Here is a 22319-nt window from a genome sequence, read left to right on the forward strand (position 1 = left end):
CTTACTCCCAGGCCTGTGCGTTGTCCACTACACCATGTTGCTTCTCACTATCATTAACCAATTGATCCGAACTTAAGTCGAAATGAAATAATTCCAAATCAGTTTGCAGTAAAGAAATTCAAACATTTCAGTGTGAACCCTGAGGCTCAGGTGTCCAGGAAAACTAGGCTTGGTATGCAAACCCAAAATGGAATCCAAAAATGCAAAGTCATATGTGAACTTGACTCACCAAATTTCCCACAGCTTCTCTGTTTACACAATACATAGGTTTATTTGTTCTTTTGAGTACCACGCAGATCATATGCCCAGAAATAGCCCATGCAAAAGAAATGTATTATTGTTTTTGAGGCAGTATCAATTTTGCCACCTGTTTGAGAAGATAGTCTCTTTCCCTCTCTCCACTCCTCTCTCAATCTCTTGCTCCCTAGCTAAACAGATATATATGCCATACATATAGATTAGCTATAGAAAGTATATCTATAGCTATATATATTAAATTTTTATTGTTAACTTCTTGACATAACTATCCATCTCTCTATATAGATGCATATTATATTTATGATGTTAACTTCTTGCCTGAAATATCGATCTCTCTTTATATATAGCTATGTATATAATGTTAACTTATTGTCCTAAATATCCATCTACATAATAATAATAATAATAATAATAATGGCATTTATTAAGCGCTTACTGTGTGCAAAGCACTGTTCTAAGCACTGACATATATATATATTACATTTATAATGTTAACTTCTTGTAAATATCAGTAGAGAGACTCTTCCTGCCCACATATTTCTTTATTTATCCAGTTATTCATTTATTTATTTGTATTAATGTCTGTCTCCCCCTCTAGATTCACAGCTCACTATGGCAGGGAACCTGTTTAGCAACTCTGTTGAATTATACTCTCCCAAGTGCTTCATATGGTGTTCTGCACATAGTAAGTGCTCAACAAATACCACTGACGATGATGATGATGATGACAATGCTCTCTAGTGCTTAGAACAGTGCTTGGCACATAGTAAGTGCTTAACAAATACCGTTATTATTATTATCATTATTACTAAATGAATGTATAATGTATAAAAGGTGCCACCACTGAATGAGTCCAAGATTTCCTAAATATCACCCAGCTCCATTAGTAAATATTTGGATATGTTATTATTTATTGGAAAATGCCCTGAATCCTTGTGCTTGAACTGTGGAGTAAAATAATTATGTGGGCCTGTAAATTACAGGTCTTACCAGAGCTATAGGACCAGTCTGATTCCCTTACAGTGATAATTATAATCAATCAATCGAATTTATTTAGTGCTTACTGTACGAGGCACTTGATAATAATGATAAAAATTTGGCATTTATTAAGCACGTACCATTCAAGAACCATACTACACAGGGTAGATTTGTGGTAATGGGATTGGGTATAGTATCTGTCCCAGGATGGTGACAATTGACAGAAAAAAATTGTCAATTTGAGATGAGGCAAGAATTTGAGATGAGCACAAAGGCAAGGATTTTAGAGTGCTGTCAATGGCCACTCTAGCCCTACAGAATAGATTCAATAATACCTAGCCCATTTTGCTTATATGTACCTTCCTGACTGTTGAGGGTATTGGTCAGATCTTAAGAGTTTTAAAATGAAATCAAGCAAGTCCTGGGAAGAGGTAGCTCATTACTTCATCCAGTTCATCATACAGAACAATAAAAACTGCAACTGAAAAAAGAACACTATGTTCTGACTCTATGTGTTCCATAGAGTGTAAGTGTTCCATACTTCTTGGCTAGAATGAGGCAACAGGGTTAGGGAACTGTCTCCCCACAGTTCATTCATTTGTTCAGTTGTATTTATTAAGCACTTACTGTGTGCAGAGCACTGTACTTAAGCACTTGAAAAGTACAATTCAGCAACAAAGACAATCCCTACCCAACAACTAGCTCACAGTCCAGAAGTGGGGAGACAGACAACAAAACAAAACAAAGCAAGTAAACAGGCATGCCAGCTGGAGACAGTGTATGTGGTGTCAAAGAAATGGTCAGGAATGGGTATGTAGGGTTCCAGTGCATGAGCTCATCTTAATGCAGTTTTCTGTAAGTTCACAATCCACACATTATAAGAGGCCTATAGAGACCTGTAGTCCTGAGCATCAGCTAGTGTACCACTGTGTACACTGATAACCACTTGCAGGTGCCTACCATAAATACTCTATTTGCAGAGCTGTTTGTTTCCTTTGCACACAGTAAGTGTTCAGTAACTGCCACTGATTCATCACAATTCCCGTGGGGCTAAAAAACGGTATCCTTTTTTCAGTGCTAAAGAGTGGTGGATGACAGAATAGTGCTGAGTCCAAAACCACAGCAGTGTGGCTCTCCAATGTATCATGGCCTTCCCCATCCATGTTGAGCATGTTACTACCCAGCCAAACCATCCTGGTAGGGGAAGGATATAAACACAGAATAACTACAGAACAGAACAGAATAACTACAGAAGCGCTCTGGGCAGGTCACCCCTGCCCACTCAAAAATCTCCACTGGTTGCCTATCAACCTTCATATCAAGCAAAAACTCCTTCATATCAAGCAAAAACAGTGCTTGGCAAATAGTAAGCACCTAACAAATACCATCATAATTATTCAAAGCTCTCCATCACCTTGCCCGCTCTTACCTCACCTCCCTTCTCTCCTTCTACAGCCCAGCTGCACACTCCGCTCCTCTGCCGCTAGCCTCCTCACTCTGCCTCATTCTCGCCTATCCCGCCCTCGACCCCTGGCCCACATGCTACCTCTAGCCTGGAATGCCCTCTCTCCTCCCTCACATCCGCCAAACTAACACACTTACCCTCTTCAAATCCCTCCTGAAAGGTCACCTCCTCCAGGAGACCTTCCCAGACTGAGCCCCCCCTTTCCTCTGCTCCTCTTTCCCTCCCCATCGCCCCTACTCCCTCCCTTTGCTCTACCCCTCTTCTCTCCCCACAGCACTTGTGTATAAATGGACATTTATTATTCTATTTGTTCTATTAATGATGTGTATATATCTATAATTCTATTTATTCATATTGATGCCATTGATGCCTGTCTATTTGTTTTGCTTTGTTGCCTGTCTCCCTGTCTTCTAGACTGTGAGCCCGTGGTTGGGTAGGGATTGTCTCTATTTGTTGCTGAACTGTACTTTTCTAAGCACCTAGTACAGTGCTCTGCACACAATGAGCACTCAGTAATTATGACTGAATGAATGAATGATTAATTCAATGCAATTATCAATTAATCGCATTTATTGAGCGCTTACTGTGTGCAGAGCACTGTACTAAGTGCTTGGGAAGTACAATTCGGCAACCTATAGATACGGTCCCTACTCAACAGTGGGCTCACAGTCTAGAAGGGGGAGACAGAGAACAAAACAAAACATATTAACAAAATAAAATAAATAGAATAGATATGTACAAGTAAAATAAATAAATAGAGTAATAAATATGTACAAACATATATACATATATACAGGTGCTGTGGGGAAGGGAAGGAGGTAAGGCGGGGGGGATGGAGAGGGGGAGGAGGGAGGCCTTACAATTCCAGGGGTCGGGGAGAGAGAAGCTGGCACAAATCAAAGCATAGAAAACACTTTGAAGAACCCAAGAGCAGAGACCAATCAATCAATAGCATTTACTGATTGCTTATTTTATGCAGAGCACTGTACTAAGCAGGAGCAGTGTGGCCTACTGGAAAAAACCCGGGCCTGCGAAGTCGGAGGACCTGGGTTGGTTTTAATCCTAACTCTGCCAGCTGCCTGCTGTGTGACTTTGGGGAAGTCACTTAACTTCTCCGTGACACAGTTTCCTCCTCTGTAGAATGAGGATTCAATACCTCTTCTCCCTCCTACTTAGCCTGTGAGCCCCTTGTGGGACAGGGAATGAATGAATGAACTGTGCTATTTGTTAACCGCTTGCTATGTGCCAAGCACCGTGCTATACTAAGCACTGAGGCAGGTACAAGCTAATCAGGTTAGACACAGTGAGGTTCACAGTCTAAGTAGGAGGGAGAACAAAGAACAAGCAGCATGGCCTGGTGGATACAGCATGATCCTGGTAGTTAGGAGGACCTGGGTTCTAATTCCGGCTCTATCACGTCTTCTGTGTGATGTTGGCCAAGTCATTTAGCATCTCTGGGCCACAGTTTCCTCATCTATAAAATGGGGATTTAGACTGTGAGCCCTATGGGGCCAACCCTGTGTCTAACTTGATGACCTTGTATCTGCCCTAGAGCATAGTACAGTGTCTGGCACATAGTAAGTGCTTAACAGTTTCCTCATCTATAAAATGGGGATTTAGACTGTGAGCCCTATGGAGCCAACCCTGTGTCTAACTTGATGACCTTGTATCTGCCCTAGAGCATAGTACAGTGTCTGGCACATAGTAAGTGCTTAACAAATGCCATTAAAAACAAAACAAAGCGGATACTTAATCCCCATAGTGTCTAACAACTAGACAGGCCTAGGAGGGAAAGAGCAGAATCAGAAATGCCCCCCATCCATACAGATAAGGCATCAAACCCCATTACGGTTGATATTTTTATTTCTGGCACTCCCCTCGCTCAGCTGCATCTCCTTATGCTGTGCCCCATGGTTTCGAAGAAGTTCCCTGTTCCTAAGGATGTAGGAGGGGAATCCACGTGCTCTGTGCCAAGTGGTAAAGTAGGGTTCATATCATCAAGTGAACACTGAATAACTGCTGTTAATAATAATAATAATAATACTAATAATGGTATTTGTTAAGCACTTACTACATGCAAAGCATTTTTCTAAGCTCTGGGGGATACAAGGTGATCAGGTTTGTCCCACGTGGGGCTCACAATCTTAATCCCCAGTTCACAGATGAGGTAACTGAGGCACAGAGAAGTTAAGTGACTTGCCCAAAGTCACACAGCCAATAAGTGGCAGGGCCGGGATTAGAACCCATGACCTCTGACTCCCAAGCCCGTGCTCTTTCCACTGAGCCATGCTGCTTATTGAAGCCGCATGGCCTACTGGCTAGAGCACAGGCCTGGAAATCAAGAACCTGGGTTCTACTCCCGGCTCCACCACTTATCTGCTGTATGACCTTGGGCAGGTCAGTTAACTTCTCTGTGTTTCAGTTACCTCATCTGTAAAATAGGGATTAAGACTATGAGCCCCATGTGGGACATGGACAGTGTCTAAACTGATTAACTTGTACCTACCCCAGCTCTTAGAACAGCGCTTGACACATAGTAAGTAATTAACAAACCCCATCATCATTATTATCATTACTACTATTCATGTAGGTTTGGGAAAGCTCAGCATAGTTCTGCAACATCATTACATCATGCTAGGTGCCCAGCTCAATTCACGTGATATCACGAACCACTCCATATCTGGGATTTTAGTGTGTTATCAATGGCCACTCTATGCCTATACAACGGTTTGAAAATGCCTAACATCTCACTTCTTTGTACCTTCCTGCTTGCTGCTTCTATTTCCACTCTGTGAAAATCCCAGAGCCTCTGGTTCAGAAGAATTTTCTCACGTGACCTAAAGGGGACATGGAGAGAACTGAATATTTTCCAATATAAAGAGAGGCAATAGTTGCCACAGAAATCAAAATCCGTTCACTGCAGTGCATTCCAAAGGTAATTATTAGTGCCGATGGCTTATTCAGTTGGTCAGGGAGAGGGGTTGGGGGGAAGGAGAGAGAGAGAAAGAGAGAGGTCAGGGGGGAGAGAAAGAGATCTGAGGATAAAGTGAGCCTGGAGGCCCTTCAGAAATTCAAATTTGTTAATCAAAGACCTCAAACCCTTGGAAATCAAAAGCAGATCTTGGCACACTGTGGGATGCCAGAACGTGTAGCAGACTCAGCAAGTTAACTGGAGAAGCAGCCAAGCCTGACAAGTTCACCAGTCTCGCAAGCTTCCCAGTGCTGATGGAAAGAATCCCAGAATCCAACATTTTTAATGAATAAACTGGGATGTCCCCCAAAACTTGCTTATTGAAAAAGAGAAAAGTAAATAAATAGAAAAGTCCACCCAATCAAGTCATTTCCTTGGTCTGGCGTGGCACTAGGCAAGCAGGCAATCAGTGCATATTTACCCACTCGGGGAGCTCATTAGTACATCTTCTAAATGCTAAGGCACAAATAATCTCCTAGACCCATTTAAAAATGATGGTCCCTTCTAAGGTTTTCCCTGCTGTTTCCACTAACAAGTAAATAAAACATAGAGGGGGTAAGCAATGGATGTAAAATGGAAAAAAAAAAACTCTAAGAGGCAGTATATCCAAATGCTATCTAGGGCATCATACATGAAACTGCCCTTGATTACAGTCAAAGTTATATGCGAGGCACAATTTTGGCTTGGTGGGTCTGGGAGGGAGAAAGGAAAGAAAAGGAGAGAAGGTGAATGTGTTTCTTTGAATCTAAACAAAATAAGGTGTCTATGACTACGAAATGAATTTCAATGAAAGAGCTTCCCCAGAGAAGCATACACCTTAATAATAATAATAGTAATAATAATGATGGTAACATTTGTTAAGCACTTCTAAGCATGGGGTAGATACGAATTAATCAGGTCAGACAGAGTCTCTGCCCCACAGTAGGAGAGTAGGAGTGAGAATATGTATTGAACCCCATTTAGGCACAGAGAAGTTTACTGTCTTACCAAGATGACATAGTAGAAAAGTAACGGACCTGGGATTCAAACTTAGATCCTTAGACTCACAGGCTGGTTTCTTTTCTCTAGCCCATGTTGCTTTCCTTATAGATTAGGTGAGGAGTTCATGCCACAATGCACAAAGGTGATGAGAGAAGGCCATCCCGAGTTATTTAATCAAAATTTGTTCAGCTTCATCAGTCCTGTAGCTGAAAGTTACCAAATGTCTCCTGATGGCCAATACGTGTGTTTTGTGTATTTATACATTTACCTGATTGCTCTCTCTGCCCTATCAGCCTTAACTTATGGTATCAATTATAACTAAACATTTTCTTTTCCATGTGTGTGTGTGTGTGTGTGTGTGTGTGTGTGTATGTTTCTCTACCGAATAGGCTTCATTTATAGGAAGGAACATGACCTTTTGGATAAACCATTGGCTTGGGAACCAGAGGCCTTGGGTTCTAGTCCTAGATCTGCCACTTGTCTGCTGTGTGTCCTTGGGCAAGTCACTCAACTTGTCTGTGTCTCCCATCCCTCATTTGTAAACTGGGGATTAAAACTGTTAGCACTTTGTGGGACGTGGACTGTGTCCGCCCTGATGAGTTTGTACCTTCATCAGCACTTGGTACAGTGCCTGGTAAGTACTTTAAAAATATAGAAATGTCTAAATTCAGCTTTCTAAATACTCACCATTAAAACTCCTCTGCAGATGTGGGCAATCTGGAATTAAGGGACTGTAACTTGCGTGGTGCAAACAAGATGGCCACTCAGGACACATAACTGAGGGAATGGAAAATAACTTTTCAAATGTCTTTCTGCAAAATATAACAGTAGGAAGCACAAGTTTCTTCTCTTGTCCCTGGCATTAAGGGAAGCACTGAGGCCTAGTGGATAAAGCAGTGTAAGTAGAGAAACAGAGTGGCCCAATGGAAGGAGCATGGGGCCTGGGTTCTAATCCTGACTCCACCACTTGTCTGCTGTGTTATGTTGGGCAAGCCACTTAACTTTTCTGTGCCTCAGTTACCTTGTCTATAAAATGGGGATTAAGACTGGGAGCCCTTCATGGAACATAGACTCTGTCCAACCTAATGACCTCGTGTCTACTCCCGCGTTTACTACAGTGTCTGGCACAAAGTAAGCACTTTACAAATGCTATTTTTTAAAAAAGAAAGAGTTACAGTAAACCTCTTATGGGTATGGTGACAGAAAGGAAAAATGATGATTTTGTGCCAATTCACTAGGTTGTCTTGGAACATAGGAGGAATAAGTAGCAAAATAGGAATAGATTGTGAAAAAGGAAATAATTATATAAAAATAACTTCCCCTGGTGTCTTTATCCCTGAAGTGATTCAGGAAAGTGTCCTATGAGAAGCAGTGTGCCTCAGTGGAAAGAGCACAGGCTTGGGAGTCAGAGGTCCTGGGTTTTAATTACAGCTCTGCCAATTGTCAACTGTGTGACTTTGGGCAAGTCACTTAACTTCTCTGTGCCTCAGTTACTTCATCTGTATAATGGAGATTAAGAATGTGAGTCCCACATGGGACAACCTGATCACCTTGTATCCTCCCCAGCGCTTAGAACAGTGCTTTGCACATAGTGAGTGCTTAACAAATACCAAAATTATTATCATTATTGGAAAAAAAATTAATAAGTAGATTTAGCCTTAGCTTCTCAAGTCTGCCACTCTGGTTTTATAGGTTGATGTCCGCTGTAGACACCTTTCTCTATCTTTGTACCTTAACCAGCTATCAGGGAGAAAAGATGATTCCAGGCTTTACCAGTGTATGGGTGTTTAACTTTGGGCAAGTAACTGAGCTTCTCTGGGCCTCAGTTTCCTCATCTGTAAAATGCCTGCTGTCCCTCCCTCTTTGACTGTGAGTCCCATGTGGGTCAGAGACTGTGTTTAATCTGATTATCTTCTACCTCCCCTGGTGGTTAGCACAATGCAGTATTTGGCATATAAATAGGCTTTTAATAAATACCGCAAGCCTAATAATACAAAAAAGAGTAAACTGCTTGACCTGAATTTGAAGGAAACGTTTAAGAGGAATCCATTGATTTTAGGAACAATGGCATGGCATCCGGAACAGTACAAATCAGCACCATCAAGGAGACACCAGAGCACAATAACTAGGCAAAAACCTGAACATTGAAAAGAACGAAGAACCACCCAGAACCAGCCCAAAGATGTCAATAATAATAATAATGGTATTTGTTAAGTGCTTACTATGTGCAAAGCACTGTTGTAAGTGCTGGGGGGATACAAGGTGATCAGGTTGTCCCACGTGGGGCTCACAGTCTTCATCCCCATTTTACAGATGAGGGAACTGAGGCACAGAGAAGTGACATGAGTTGCCTAAAGTCAATGATCCTGACAATCACTAAACCCTAGAGATAAATTGGACCAGCAGAAAGTCAATCGAGACTTGACTTGGGATTCATTCTCCATTCTATCTCCTCATTTCTCACAGAAGGGGATGCTTCCAGGCAAGAATGGCTTTTTGTGATGGTCGGTTTTTTTCAGTTGCTCAGTTGTTTAATGTGTTCTATTCAGCCATGCTGGAGGCTGCAATGAGAGACTTAGATGCAATGGTTAGGATATGTTTCTGTACCTCTGGGAAACTCTTCCATCTCAACAGACTTAAGGCATCATTTAAAGACATGGAAGCAGTCATTCAAGAGTAAATGTACCCGATGACTCCTCCTTAGAAGCCCGCATCCAGATGCTACAGGCTGACAATAAATGTAATGAAAACTGAGGTGATGAATCAACCACCACCAGAGAAGACATACATACAAGCAATACTGCATATTGGCGCTACACACGAAACTACACATACTGCTTGTTTGTTTTGTTTGTTTTTGTTTTTAGGGTATATGTTAAGCACTTACTATGTGCTAGGCACTTTACTAAGTGCTGGGGTAGATACAACCAAATTGGGTTGGACACAACCATGTCCCACATAGGGCTCTCAGTCTTAATCTTTATTTTATAGTTGAGGTAATTGAGGCACAGAGAAGTTAAGTGACTTTCCCGAGGTCACACAACAGACAAATGGTGGTGCTGGGATTCAAACCCAGATTCTATGTAGCCATATTAAGCACTTAGTGCAGGGCTCATCACACAGTAAGTGCTCAATAAATACTATTGAGGGTTGGCAATTCAGAGGGAAAAACTGTAACAGATTCTGCTACTTAGCGCATTGACCATCAATACAGTGACAGACAAGGAAAGAGAAAACAGAATCATAAAGGCCAGCACATCCTTTGGGAGACAAACACAGTGTGAACACAGACTCTGAACCATACTGAAAGTCTTACAGAACTATTGTGTTGTCCAAACTTCTCTACAGCTGTAAGACCTGGGCCACACACAGGTGCCTCATTTGGCTCTTTGATCCATTCCCCAATGTCACTAATTGGTTAGACCTGGTATAATAATAATAACAAGCACTTAGAACAGTGCTCTGCACACAGTAAGTGCTCAATAAATAATAATAATAATAATAATAATATATAATAATAATATTAGAGAAGCAGCATGGCTCAGTGGAAAGAGCACGGGCTTTGGAGTCAGAGGTCATGGGTTCAAATCCCGGCTCTGCCAATTGTCAGCTGTGTGACTCTGGGCAAGTCACTTAGCTTCTCTGTGCCTCAGTTACCTCATCTGTAAAATGGGGATTAAGACTGTGAGCCCCCCCGTGGGACAACCTGATCACTTTGTAACCTCCCCAGCGCTTAGAACAGTGCTTTGCACATAGTAAGCGCTTAATAAATGCCATCATTATTATTATTATTATTATTATTATTATTAATAAATGCAATTGAATGAATGAATAATATTTGTTAAGCACTTACTATGTTCCAGGCATTATACTAACTGCTGGGGTAGATACAAACTAATCCAGTTGGATACAGTCCATGTCCCACATGGAGCTCACAGTCTTAATCCCCATTTTACAGATAAGGTAACTGAAGCACGGAGAAGTTAAATGTCAGTCAGTCATTTATTGAGCACTTACTTTGGGCAGAGCACTATACTAGGCGATTGAAAGAGTAATAATAATAATGATATTTGTTAAGTGCTTACTGTGTGTGAAGTACTGTTCTAAGTGTGAGGATAGATACAAATTTATCAGGTTGAACACAGTCCCTGCCCCACATGGGGCTCACACTCTTAATCCCCATTTTACAGATAAGAGAACTGAGGCACAGAGAAGTGAAGTGACTTGCCCAGCAACACAGAGAAGACATGGGGTGGAACTGGGATTTGAACCCAGGTCCTTCTGACTCACAGGCCCGTGCTCTGCCCACTAAGCCACACTGCTTCTCAATATAACAATAAACACAGTTTCTGTCCACAGTGAGCTTGCAATTTAGAGGGGGAGACAGACATTAATATAAATAAATAAATAAATTGCATATGTGTACGTAAATGCTGTGGGGCTGGGAAGGAGGATGAATAAAGGGAACAAGTCAGGGCAATGCAGAGGGAGTGGAAGAAAGGGAAAAGAGATCTTAGTCAGGGAAGGGCTCTTGGAGGAGATATGGCTTCAAAAAGGCTTTGAAAGGGGGGAAAGTAATTGTCAAATATGAGGAGGGAGGGCATTCCAGGCCAGAGGCAGGGTATGGGTGAGTGGTTGGCAGTGAGATAGATGAACTAGAGGTACAGTGAGGTTAGCATTAAAGTAGCTAAGTGTGTGGGCTGAGTAGTAGTAGGAGAAGGGCAAGTTAAAAGACTTGCCCAAGTTCACACAGCAGAAAAACAATGGAGTCGCTATTAGAACCCAGATCCCTCTGATTTCCAGGCCCGTGCGTTATCCACTTAGACCACGCTGCAAGACAACATGACGAAAAATGAAGCATAATCAGTACCCAAACCATGAAGCTAGGCTCACCTTGATGCAGCTGTGCCGAGTGGGACACGTAGGGAGACTGAGCTGTGGCAGGATCCCCAAAGGGTTTCTGTATGGAGAGCTGAAATTGGGAAACCAAAAGCAAGGAGGACAGAGGAGGCATTTTAAGGCATTTTAAGGACATTAGAAAACAAAGCCTTAGGAAATGCTGTATCACTGCTGAAAACTGGGACTCACTGCTGAAAACTGGGACTTGCTGCTGAAGAAAGGCTGCATGCACACTGCCTTTAAGAAGGGAGTGGTTCTCTTTGAGCTAAAGCTTTGTCTGAAAATAGAGATAAGGAGGCAAAAGAGAAAACAATGTTACACTTTGAAACTTGAAGCACAACCACACAGGGATAGCCTTATTATCGTAACACAATGAGGTCAAGATTGTGGATTCCCTTCTGGTTTTTTCACACACACACACACACACACACACACACACACACACACACACACACACAATCAGTCAATTATATCAATAGCATTTCTTGAGCACTTTGCAAAGCAGTGTACTAAGTAATTGGAAGTGTACAATAGAGTTGATGGACATGATCCCTGCCTTCAAGGATCGTACAGTCTAGTGAGGGAAGACAGACATCAAAACAAATTACAGGAAATCTATCAACCATATTTATTGAGTGCTTATTGGGTGCAGAGCACTCTACTAAGTGCTTGGTAGAGTACAATGTAACAGAGTTGTTAGACACGTTCCCTGTCCATAAGGAGTTTATGGTCTAGAGGAGAGCTAATGTCTATAGTCTAGACATTAATATAAATAAACAGATTGTGGATCTATACCTAAGTGCTTTTAGGCTGATGGTGGGGTGAATATAGGGTGTAAATTGAAGTGCAAGGGTCACATAAAAGGTACTGGGAGATGAGGGCTTAGTTGGGGAAATCCTCAGGGAGGAGATGTGCTTTTAAGGCTTCGAAGGCAGGGAGGGTGGAAATACTGTCGAATATGGAGAAGAGAGGGAGTACCAGGTCAGTGGCAAGATATGGGTGAGGGGTAGGCAGCAAAATAAATGACACTGAGGTATGGTGAGTAATTTATCAATAGTGGATGTGCTGGATTGAAGTAAGAAATCAGAGAGGTGAGGTAGGAGTGGGCAAGATGATTGAGTGTTTTAAAGCCGATGGTAAGGTGTATCTGCTGAAGCAGAGGTGGATGGGCAACCACTGGAGGTTCTTGAGGAATAGGGAAACATAAACTGAATGGTTTTGTAGAAAAATAATCCGGCCAGCATAAGAGAAGCAGTATGGCCTAATGGATAGAACACAGGTCTGAAAGTTGGAAGGATCTGGGTTCTAATCCCTTCTCTGCCACTTGTCTGCTGTGTGACCTTGGGCAAATCAATTAATTTCTCTGTGACTTAGCTACCTCATCTGTAAAATGGGGATTAAGACTGTGAGCCCCATGTCAGACATGGATGGTGTCCAACCTGGTTACCTTGTATGCACCACAGCACTTAGAACAGTGTCTGGCCCAGAGTAAGTACTTAACAAATGCCATTTTAAAAAGTGTAAAATATATGTAAAAAAAATGTATGGACTGAAGTGGAGAAAGACAGCAAGCAGGAAGATAAGCAAAGAGGTTGATGCAGTAATCAAGGTGGGACAGGCTAAATGCTTTGATTAACGTGGTGGTGAAGAAAGGGCAGATTTTAGTGATATTGTGAAGGTTGGAACTGACAGGATTTGGTGTCAGATTGAGTATGTTGGTTGAATGACAAAAATGAGTTGAGGATAATGGGAAGCAACAAAGAAAAATTACATGTATATAAATACCGTGGGGGGTGGGGATAGGGCAAATATCAAAGAATGCATAGGTGATGCAGAAAACTAGAGTGGGGCAATATGAGGTCAGTCAGGAAAGATTTCCAGGAAGAGATGTGATTTTAGAAGGGCTTTATGGATGGGGAGAGTGGATACAAGACAATCAGGTTGGACGCAGTCCCTGATCCTCCTGGAGCTTGCAGTCTGAGCAGGAAACAAAACTGGCATTCAATTCCCATTTTACAGATGAAAAAATCAAGGCAGGGAGAAGTTAAATGACTTGCTCCAGGTAACAGAACAGCAAGTGGCACAGCCAAGATTAGAACCCAGGTCCTTTGATTCCCAGGCCTGTGCTCCTTCCATTACGCCACATTGCTTTTCCAAATTCTAAAATGCTGATTCTCTGCATCCAAACTGGCTAGCTTTGTTGGGGAAATGTTTCCTAATTCCCTAAAAACGCTCTAGACAAAATGTGTAGTGAAAACACACTTGCTGCCAGAACTGAATGTACTTCACATTAGATTTAAAGGCAATGTTCTCTGGCAAACTATATGACAACCAAGAGAATGTTAGATGCATTTTAGAATTGAGAGGAGGAAAACTAAAAGATGAAAAATTACCCTAAACACTTGCCTCAAACAATGCTCTGCACACAGTGCTCAATAAATCTGATAATGCTGCTGCTTATGATGATAATTATGATGACAACATTAATGACTTGGTGGTGTCTGATTCTACTACTACTAATAATAATAATGTTGGTATTTGTTAAGTGCTTACTATGTGCCAAGCACTGTTCTAAGCGCTGGAAAATACAAGGTAATCAAGGTTGTCCCACATGGGGCTCACAGTCTTAATCCCCATTTTACAGATAAGGGAACTGAGGCACAGAGAAGTTGTGATTTGCCCAAAGTCATACAGCTGAAAAGTGGCAGAGCCAGGATTAGAACCCACGACCTCTGACTCCCAAGCCAGGGCTCTTTCCACTGAGCCACGCTGCTTCTCTATTGATCATTCAAACTGTAATCATGGCAGATTGAGGAGTTCTGATTTAACGGAAACAAACTTTGAATTTCACCAGAAAAGCCATATAATAAGGGTTTTGTTTTTCCTGGCTACGAATTTGAGTAAGGGTCTTTAAAATGTTACATGCTATTGGTGGATCAGAGCACAGAGTCTATACAGCAGCCTGAGGAATGAGACAGGATTTACCTGTAGTTATCTGAACACCAAAGCTCACTCCCATCTTGATCAAGAAAAGCAGGTTTGCTGGAAATTCAGGATGCAAGTGTCCTGCCACTCAAATGTGCCTTCTTGGCTCTGAGAGATCATGGAAAGCTAGTGGTAGGAAAACCTACAACTAGCAATAGATTCATGAGCTAGAAATGTTTAGCTCCGATTGTTTCAAGGCCAAAATGGAAATAGGTTTTCATTATATTTTTGTCTACATGATGTTCTGTCTCAAGTATTTTAACCATAAAGTTGAAATTGGACTAACCAGCTGTGAAACAAAGGATAATTATATTATATTTCCATGGGATTCCTTTGTGTACCTCTTCAGTCTTTATCCAACTGGGAATGGGCAGTGCTTTGGTGGAACACTCTGTTCATGGCCTTGAATATTAATGGTTACCATATCAATCCATCAGTGATAGTTTTTGAATGCTTCTGTGTGCAAAGCACTGTCCTAAGCATTTGGGAGAGTACAATCCAGCAGACTTGGTAGACATCTTCCCTGTCCACAATGATCTTACAGCCTAGAGCGCTCCCATAGTGCTCCAGGTGCTTCCCAAAACACAAAAATATCCCAGGTTTTCTCTATACAGACATCCTGGAGCTAAGGATTGTTCAATTACCCAGTATATTTAAAAATAATAATGTTTGCATTGTGCTTATTGTATGCCAAGAACTGTGCTAAGCACTGAGGTAGATACAAGACAATTAGTTCCCATATGGGGCTCACAATCCAAGTATTTCCTTTAATCATATTTATTGAGTGCTTACTGGGTGCATTCATTCATTCATTCATTTATTCGATGGTATTTATTAAGTGCTTGGGAAAGGACAATACAGAAATAAACAGTGACATCACCTGCCCACAGGGAATGAGCTCACAGTCTAGGGGGGGGGAGACAGACATCAATACAAATAAATAAAATTACACATATATACATAAATGTGTGGGGCTGGTGGCAGGGGGGTGGGGGAGAGCAAAGACAAAGCACTGCACTAAGTGCCTGGGAGAGTACAATATAATAGTAAACAATAATGATGATTGTAAAAATATTCAGATATAGCCACAAAAAACTATAATGGTTTTGCCCAAAACTGCTTTGTTTCTAGCTAAAAAGCAAGTTAGGGGCCAATAATAATATTAATAAGGGCTTAATATGCGAGCTTTGGGATAGATGCAATATAATCAGATCAGACACAGTCCCTGTCCCACATGGAATTCACAGTCTGAAAGAGAAGGTGAACAGGTATTTTATGCCTATTTTGCAACTGGGGAAACTGAAGTATGGAGCAATTATGTGACCTGTTCCAGGACACGCTACAGGCAAATGGTGGAGCAAAGAGTAGAACAGACAATCCCCTCCTTCAGAGCCTTATTGAAGGCATATCTCCTCCAAGAGACCTCCCCTGACTAGGCCCTCCTTTCCTGTTCTTCCACTCCCTTATGCATCATCCTGACCTGCTCCCGTCCTGTATTCATCCCCCCTCTCAGACCCACAGCACTTACATACATGTCTGTAATTTATTTATTTATATTAATGTCTCCCTCTCTAGACTGTAAGCTTGTTGTGGGCAGGGAATGTGTCTATTGTATTGTTTTAATATACTCTCCCAAGTGCTTAGTGCAGTGCTCCGCACACAGTCAGCACTCAATAAATGTGATTGGCTGACTGACTGACTTTCCAAATCGTAATCTCACTTACAGCTCTCCTTAATATTGGAAGTGGTGGCTCCTGACGAGGACATCCTATCTATACATTTGGGTAAGGCTGAAATGATGGATGTGCAACTGACAACTGATTCCACAGTGTGTGAACCTACAGATCGCTCCTTGCTGTCATGATGCCACTGTGCTTTCAGGGTTTACTTTTGTTTCTGATGCTGCCCCTTGAGATAGTGAATTTCTTCCTCCAGGAGCCAACGGTGTCCAATCTGGTCAACTGGTATCTACCCCAGCACTTAGAGCATTGCTTGACATTTAGTAAGCACTTAACAAGTAATGTTATCATTATTTATTATTATAGAAGTGCGAGTGTGTGTCACAGAGGAGTCTTTTCTTAAGTGCTATAGGCATGCCAACTGTGAATCATCCTGACACTGCTGCCTACTGCCCAAGTAAGACATTTTAGTTAGTTTTGGCCACCTGCCCTTCCCCTGTCCCTCTCTTCTCCTCCTCCCCAGTCACCATATCCTCTTTGAATCAGCATGAATCAGCAGAGAATCAACATCCTCTCTGAGAAGCAGCAAGGCATAGTGAATTGAGCGTGGGCCTGAGAGTCAAAAGGTCATGGGTTCTAATCCCAGCTCCACCACTTGTCTGCTGTTGTCTGTCTTTTGTTGTCTGTCTTCCCCTTCTAGACTGTAAGCCCATTGTTGGGTAGGGACTGACTCTATACGTTGCCAACTTGTACTTCCCAAGCACTTAGTACAGTGCTCTGCATACAGTCAGTGCTCAATAAATACGATTGAATGAAAGAATGAATGAATGAATGCTGTGTGACCTTGGGCAAGTCACTTCACTTCTCTGGGCCTCAGTTACCTCTTCTGTAAATTGGGGATTGAGATTGTGAGCCCAACTTGGGACAGGGACTGCATTCATCCTGATTTGCTTGTATCCACCCCAGTGCTTAGAACAGTGCCTGGCACATAATAAGCACTTAACAAAGACTGTAATTACAACAATAAAATAATAGTTATTATTATTGTAGGTGGAGTAATGGTAATCCCCATCACAGATCTTGTGCCCACAAAATCCTACGTATCTGCTGCTCTGACACTTTGGTGTCCCCAGAAGCACAGCCTGAAAGTGACTCCCACCATCAATCAATCATTTAGTGATATTTATTGAGCTATTACTGTGTACAAGAGCCCTGTATGAAGTCCTTAGGAGAGTACAATAGGGTCAGTAGACACGATCCTTGCCCACAGAGGGCTTACAGTCGGGCAGGGGGAGACAGAAAGTAAGATGCATTAGAAATAGGGGAAATAGCAAACTACAAGGATATGTACATAATATACTGTGTGGCTGGTGGGTGGGATGAGTATCAGAGCGCTTAAGGGGCATCAATCAATAAATCAATCAAAGGTGTTCATTGAGAGCTTACTGTGTGCATAGCACTGTACTAAGCACTTGGGAGAGTGCAGTATAACAGAGTCCATAAGCACATTTACTGTCCACAGGGAGTTACACTCTAGAGGGGGAGAGAGACGTTAATATAAACAAATAAATTATGGATATGTACGTAAGTGCAGTGGGGTGGAGGGCAAGGTGAATATCAAGTGCTTGGGGAACAGAACTAAGTGCATAGGCAATGCAGAAATAAGGACATCTAGGATAGAGAAATAAAAGATTAGTCAAGGAAGGCTTCCTGGAACAGATGTGATCTTCATAGGGCTTTGAAGATGGCAAGAAAGAAGAACTGTCTGAGATAACAATAATAATGGCATTTATTAAGCACTTACTATGTGCCAAGCACTGTTTTAAGCACTGGGTAGGTACAAAGTCATCAGGTTGCCCCACGGGGGGCTCACAGTCTTAATTCCCATTTTGCAGATGAGGTAACTGAGGCAGAAATGTTAAGTGACTTGCCCAAAGTCACACAGCTGATAATTGACTCCAAAGCCCAGGCTCTTTTCACTGAGCCATGCTGCTTCTCTATGCTTCTTGATATGGAGGGGGAGGGAGTGTCAGACAGGAGGGAGGATGTTGAGAAAGGGGTTGACAGTGAGAGAAGCAAGACAGAGAAGCAGCTGGGCAGCTGAAGATGTTTAAAAGGCTCCAGAGGGATAATTAAAAGTACGGATCTGTCCCAATCAAAGTACAAGGAGAGAGAGAGAGAGATCACTGGCATAAATGCTTAGGATCAATTATTGCATCCAGTGAGCATGCAAAAATTACCATTAATTGGTTGATTGATTAGGAGACATGAAAGGGGAAGTTTAAAGGACTAAAGAAAGACAATGTGATGGGGATGTGGGCTTGGAGGCTGAAGAAAGAACAGACAAATGTAAATTTTTTGTGGCTTAAATGGGTGACAGGCCGGAGGGTCAGGACACTTAGGTTGGGCTTACCTGTGCCAGTAAACAAAAGATTCATTCATTCATTCAATCGTATTTATTGAGCACTTCCTGTGTGCAGAGCACTGTACTAAGCCCTTGGGAAGTACAAGTTGGCAACATATAGAGACGGTCCCTACCCAATACTGGGCTCACAGTCTAGAAGGGGGAGATAGAGAACAAAACAAAACATATTAACAAAATAAAATAAATAGAATATGTACAAGTTAAATAAATAAATGAATAAATAGAGTACTAAATACATATAAACATATATACATATATACATATATACAGATGCTGTGGGGAAGGGAAGGAGGTAAGGTGGGGGGGATGGAGAGGGGCTGGAGGGGGAGAGTAAGGAGGGGGCTCAGTCTGGGAAGGCCTCCTGGAGGAGGTGAGCTCTCAGTAGGGCCTTGAAGGGAGGAAGAGAGCTAGCTCGGCGGATGGGCAGAGGGAGGGCATTCCAGGCCAGGGGGATGACGTGGGCCGGGGGTCGACGGTGGGACAGGCGAAAACGAGGCACGGTGAGGAGGTTAGCGGCAGAGGAGCGGAGGGTGCGGGCTGGGCTGTAGAAGGAAAAGATGCCCATTTGTCATAGAATTAAGCCTGCCCCCCTCTTCCAGGTGTCCAAAGTGGTACCCAAAGTCCACCAGTACTACTATTTCATATTATTCTGCTTCAGTAGGATTTGAAAATGCACATCCTGCCTTCCTTCAAACACGTGCTCATTCCATTCACCATGTACCAGGTGTTATAGAATCGCCTCTCACCCACTCTCCCCTCATGGGCTGTCAACTTGTGTCACAGTGAGAATTACCTCAGTGCTGGTGAATTAACTGAGTCACAGAACCATGTTATTAGTGATCTTATCTTTCCATTTGATGTTGAGAATAGCTCATAGACGATGATGCTGGTGAAGCCGCTGAAGAAGCAACTCTTCTATGGAGGATCAGAGTTTTACACTGTATAGTTGAGGACACTGGGGCACAGAGAAATTCAGTGACTTGCTAGAGGTCACACAGCAGGCAAATGGCAGAAATGGAATTAATAATAATGATTATTATGGAATTTGTTAAGCACTTACTATATGCGAAGCACTGTTCTAAGCACTGGGGGGGATACTGGGTGATCAGGTTGTCCCACGTGGGGCTCAGATGAGGGAACTGAGGCACAGAGAAGTGAAGTGACTTGCCCAAAGTCACACAGCTGGCAAGTGGCAGAGCTGGGATTAGAACCCATGACCTCTGACTCCCAAGCCCGGGCTCTTTCCACTGAGCCATGCCGCTTCTCTGAATTTGAATTAGACCTGGGAATTCGACCTGGGAATTAGAACCCAGGTCTTCTGGCTCCTAGGTCTGTGCTCTTGACACTAGGCTATGCTGCTTCCCAATAGCTGTATTACCCTCAGTGCATGTTGGGGTATCATAATGATTTGGAATCGTTATTATTATTAACACATTATTATTATTATCACTAATAATAATGAGTGTCGTACTCTCTTTTTGACCTACACACAAAGTCTTCAAATAACTACTTTTAATTTCATATTTCAGATTACATATTTTTACTCAGTTACATTAATGGTAGGAAAAGTGTTGATGCTATCCTAAATTTTGTATTCACCTCCACGCTCTTTTACATTCAAACTCCATAGTTCCTCTAGACTGTAAGCTTGTTGTGTGTAGGGAATGTGTCTGTTATATTGTTTGTTGAACTCTCCCCAGTGCTTAGAACAGTGCCCTGCACACACTAAGTGCTCAATAAATGTGACTGATTGACTGATTTTTTTCGTGATTGCCAAATGAGACACTGTAGAAGAGTAGATGGTAGAAAAGGCTCTTTGGGAAGTAAACAGTGTCCATTTTCAAGTAATTTAATTGCTTTATTACCTGTAAGGTGGCTGAATGAAGTGGAAAACTGGGGTAAAATTCTGATCTGACTGGGGTGGCTTTTTGCCATTCTGCCTCAAGTCTGGGGAATGGGTTGCAAGACCTGCCTTAGATTTGCTTCCTACTCACAGGTTTGGTGCAGGACAATGGGCTGACAACAAACCTGTTGATAACTTAAGTAAGCACTGGGGTAGATACAGGTTAAGCTGGTCAGACACAGTCCCTGTACCACATAGACCTCAGAGTCTGAGCAGAAGGGAGAACAGGTATTGAATCCCCATTTTACAGTTGAGGAAACTGAGGCCCAGAGAAGTGAAGAGACATGCCCAAAGTCCTCTATCAGACAAGTGGCAGAGCCGGGATTAGAATCCAAGTCCTCTGTCTTCCAGACTCATGCTATTTCCACTAAACCATGCTGTTTCCCAAAGTAAATGCTTTTTTAAGGCCATAATGAAATCATTAAGATGGCATCCAAGAAGACAGCTGCGCATCATCAATCGTATTTATTGAGCGCTTACTATGTGCAGAGCACTGTACTAAGCACATGCCCGATGTCAGTGGACTTGGGGGTGGGGATGGTGCTGGAGTTGACATAAAGAGTCCTCATAACCTCCTTTCCCCAGGAAGGAGAGAGTGATCGTGGCCTTCTTGCCCAGGCTCCAGGTCTGGGCTTAAGGGAGCAGGAGCCAGGAGGACTCAGGGATGCTGAGGGTTCAGAGGAGAGCTTGGGTTCTGAATCATCTCCGTCTTGTCTCCAAGACCAAACAGTAAATCAGGGCCACAGGCCTGGGCTGAACAGGGCTCTCTCCCTCCTACCTTACCTCACTGATTTCCTACTATGACTCAGCCAGCACACATTGCTCCTCTAATGCCAGCTTACTCTCTCTTCTTTAATCTCATCTATTTAGCCGCAGACCCTCTGACCCCCATCTTGGAATTCGAGACTGTAAAGTCCCTGTGGAAAGGGTTTGGGTCGACTAATTCTGTTGCACTGGACTCTCTCAAGTGTTTTATAGAGTGCCCTGAGCACGAAATTGCTAAATAAATACGAACGGCTGATTGATAGATTTTTCGTCAGTAAAATGGGGATTAAAACTGTGAGCCCCATGTGTGACACGGACTATGTCCAAGCTGATTAAATTGTACCTATCCAGTGCTTAGCACAGAGTAAGCACTTAACAAATATCGTTTAAAATTTTTTGAATCACTCCCCCTTCATATACAACAAGCCACTACTCTCCCTACCTTCAAAACCTGGCTAAAATCACATCTCTTCCAAGAGGCCTTTCTGACTAAACCCTCATTTCCTCTATTCCCTCTCCCTTCTGTGCTTTCTATGCACTTAGCACTGTTTACCCCACCCTCAACACCACATCACTGATAAACAAATCTGTAATTTAGGTTAATATTTTCCTCCCCCTCTGGATCCTAAACTCCTTGTCGGCAGGGAGCTTATCTACCAACTCTTACATTGTAGTCTCCCAAGCACTTAGTACACAGTAGGTACTTAATAAATGCCACTGGTTGACTGATTGAATGATTGGCATCTGGGAGGACCAGCCATATTAAAAGGAACGGAGGGAGGCTTAGACATTGCCCATCTCCATCCTGTCCTCAGACCAAGCAAGTTCTGGTGGGTGTGAGGACCATCCCAATGGTGGGGGTCACATGGGGGAGTTACCTGCCACCCATGGAAGATGCTGGGAACATGGTGAATACCACTGCCCAAGGGGGAGGGAACTCTGCCCTTAGCCAGGAAGCTTGGCAACTGGTGGAGGCAGCAGGACTAGGGCCCAGGGACCTGAGTGTTGTG

This window comes from Tachyglossus aculeatus, chromosome 1, assembly GCF_015852505.1.
Source record: "Tachyglossus aculeatus isolate mTacAcu1 chromosome 1, mTacAcu1.pri, whole genome shotgun sequence".
NCBI lineage: Eukaryota > Metazoa > Chordata > Mammalia > Monotremata > Tachyglossidae > Tachyglossus > Tachyglossus aculeatus.